The following is a 3,462-nucleotide window of genomic DNA, read 5'->3' as shown; positions in this document are numbered from 1 at the left end:
CTGTATTGCATCACAAACAAATATTAGTAAGAGATAACAATAATCAAGAGCTTTACTAGATGCCAGGTGTTGTTTTAGGCACATGACATACATCAATCTAATTCTCACAACGTCCTATCACATAAGGTTTCTTAACCCAATTTTACAGATAAGAAAACTGAGGCAAAAGAGGTTAAATTATCTGACAAAAGTCACAATGGAGGTACAAGAAAGATTTGGAATTCTAATACAGGTAGTCTGGCCCAAGGGTCTTTGGTCTATCAATGTCAGAAGATGATTTTAGCTAGGACTAAGCTATTGAATCTACCAATTCATCAAAACTGACCATTCTCAAAGGTTCAGATTGAATTTTAATTTCAATGTTCTCTAGTGCTATAGTCATAGGTATGATTAAGAGAGACCATGTCCATAGGTGAATTTTTTTTTTTTTTTTTTTTTTTTTTTTTTTTTTGTCACTGTTTAAGGAATTTTTTTGGAGGAAGAATTTTGGAATCCAAATTATGTTTCCTTGCTCAGTTATCAATTCTGTTACTTAAAACAGAACTGACATTTTGAGTCATTCCACAGTGAAGAATTACAAAATTAAAGAGAGGAATGCTTTAAATGTTTGTACTTGCTGAAAATTCTGTTTCCCAGGGTCTATAAAACATCATTTTTTTAATATTTTACTATTTTTGTGGGGATTTTTGTTTTGTTTTTAAATCAGTAAGTAATCTAGGACTAACATTACATTTGCTAGACCTGGCATTTTCTCAGTACATAAGGTTCAAAGTTTCCCTTCCTTTTTATTTATTTTATATTTTGCAATTTTTTTTCCATAATATTTAAGTTTTTTGATGTTTAGATATTTTTCTTCGGTGAAGCACAAGTTTCTTTTCGTGGTCCCTGATCAATTTTAAACAGTTGGAACACCAGTGGCACTGTTAACTGCTCTCTGATACGCCTCTTTAGCTTGATGGGCTTGTAGTACAGCTACAGCTTCTTCAACCTTATAACAGAGTGACTCTGGAGACTCGAGCCTATGAAGAAGTTCTGAATTATCAGTCTCCAACAATATGCCAGTGATTTTACCAGCAAGAGTAGGGTGCGTGGCTTGAATAAAAGGAAACAGCCATTCACCCAACATTTGCTTTTCCTCTTGAGGAGGGGCGGAAGCCAACATGGAAGCAGTCAAAGGTTCCTGACGTTGTACATGAACAGCAGCCGTTGCATTGTAACTTGTGGCTGTGCATTAAGATGTAGCTGAGGATTGCGAACTCCCACAGCATATTTATAACTGTGTAAAGGTGCAGACAGCAGGAGTAACTGCAGCAGCTGCAACTTCAGGACGTGGACCCATTGTCTGTGTTGATGTGTTAGCAACACACTGTATTGACATGACTCGTGGAACCTGTGAAGAAGCTGGTCTCATAGTACTAAATGGTGGTCTAGGAGCAGCTGGGCGGGTAGCACCGGGCGTATTTTGGAATGGATGACGTCTGGCACCCTGAGCAGTCCAGTGAGGACTTGGTCTTAGCTGAGCAATTTGGCTAGGAGGATGGTATGCAGCAAAGTTCTGAAACTGTGAGATAGCTGCCATGAAGTAACCTGAAGGAGGTGCTGGCTGGTAGGGGTTGATTACAGGGTTGGGCACAGTTCATACACTTGCCATTCTTTGCCTATACTGGTTAGTGAGGTGAGTCTGGCACTCTCCTTTGCGCTGAGCTGAAGCTACATACAATGGCTTTGTGGCCACAATTCTACCATTCATTTCTGTAACTGCTTTAGTGGCTTCTTCTGGTGAGGAGAAACATACAAAACCAAACCCTTGCTGCAACCACCTTCCATCATAACCTTTGCACTAGTGATTGTACCAAATGGAGAAAACTTTTCTGGAGATGTTCATCATCAATACCATCATCAAGATTTTTCACAGAAAGATTAACACTCTAGTATCTGGTGATCCTATCTTGCTTCATCAGTTCAAATTTGCGCTTAAGTTCCGTCTGCTGTTCCACATTTTTCTGAACTCGATCAACGTAAATTTGTTTTCCCTTGAGCTCCATTTCCATTAATCTCATTCACAGCTTTCTGTGCATCGTCATGCCTTTCAAAGCTTACAAATCCAAATCCTGCGGATTTTCCACTTTCATCAATCATTATTTTCACACTTAAGGCAGGCCCAAACTTGCCAAACAGATTCCTAAGGCGCTCATCATCAATGTCTTCTCCAAAATTCTTGATGTAAACATTGGTGAACTCTTTTGCCCTAGCTCCAAGTTCAGTTTCTCCTTTTTTACGAGACTTAAATTGTCCAACAAATACTTTGCGACCATTAGGAGCATCCCATTCATTTTTTCAATAGCTCTTTCAGATGCTTCCTGCATCTCAAAGCATACAAATCCATGGCCCTTGGAACCATTTTCATCACAAACCACTTTACATGAAACAATGTTACCAAAAGCAGAAACTGTATCATACAGTGCTTTATTATCAATGGATTTGTCCAGATTTTTAATGAATATATTGCCTATTCCACTTTTGCGAAGTGATGGTTCACGCTGAGACCACAGGATGCGTACTGGCTTGCCCTTTATAAAATCAAAATTTACAAAGCACACTCCGCGTCCCCCGGCTGCTGGAAGTTCACATAGGCGTAGCCCAAGCAGTCGCCGGTAATCAGGTCCCTACAGACTCAGATGGAGAGGATAGGCCTGGCTACGCTGAACCTAGAGCATCGCCTCAGTCACGTCAGGGTGGAGGTCCCCCACATAGAACGAGGCCATGGTGTAGCTGGGGGCTCTGGGGTTCATCTCGGCACAGCTATCCGCAGGGTCACATGCCGCGACCTTTCCCTGACAGGAGGAGAGCGAGTGCCTGGGTCTGGGGTCGGGGCCGGACCCGGTGGGAGGGAGTGGGGGCAAGCGCAGAGGGACAAAAATCAACCGGACTTGAAAACTGCTCAGTGGCTGTAGGAAGGCTGCCGGCTGGGAGTGAGGGTGGGGGTGTCGGGTCTGGGCAGCAGGAAGGCCTTGGTCTCTTGGTTCCTTATTGGACCTGCTGCTGGGCTGCAGGCGTGGGGGTGGGGGGTCGGTCTCGGCTGCTTCACCGGGTTATTTTATAAAAGAGGAAGAAAAAAAAAAGTCTCCTGAGAGGGAGAGGCGATGTTTTTGTAAAATGGCGGGGGGTGGGGATGTTGGTAAACAACTTTTTTAGATTTTTATTTTTTATTTTTATTATTTTTTTTTTATTATTATACTTGAAGTTCTACGGTACATGTGCATAACGTGCAGGTTTGTTACTTGTGCCATGTTGGTGTGCTGCACCCATCAACTCGTCAGCACCCATGAATTCGTCATTTATATCAGGTATAACTCCCAATGCAATCCCTCCCCCCTCCCGCCTCCCCATGATAGGCCCCAGTGTGTGATGTTCCCCTTCCCGAGTCCAAGTGATCTCATTGTTCAGTTTCCACCTATGAGT

At 42.5% G+C, this 3,462-nt stretch overlaps 1 pseudogene; it reads right to left on the bottom strand.

Moving 5' to 3' along the window:
- Window positions 1–807: 807 nt before the first annotated feature.
- LOC104676456 lies at window positions 808–2,792 on the bottom strand (annotated as a pseudogene).
- Window positions 2,793–3,462: the final 670 nt, after the last annotated feature.

This window comes from Rhinopithecus roxellana, chromosome 1 (assembly GCF_007565055.1).
Source record: "Rhinopithecus roxellana isolate Shanxi Qingling chromosome 1, ASM756505v1, whole genome shotgun sequence".
Taxonomy (NCBI): Eukaryota; Metazoa; Chordata; class Mammalia; order Primates; family Cercopithecidae; genus Rhinopithecus; species Rhinopithecus roxellana.
This window is presented reverse-complemented; position numbering and strand designations above follow the sequence as displayed.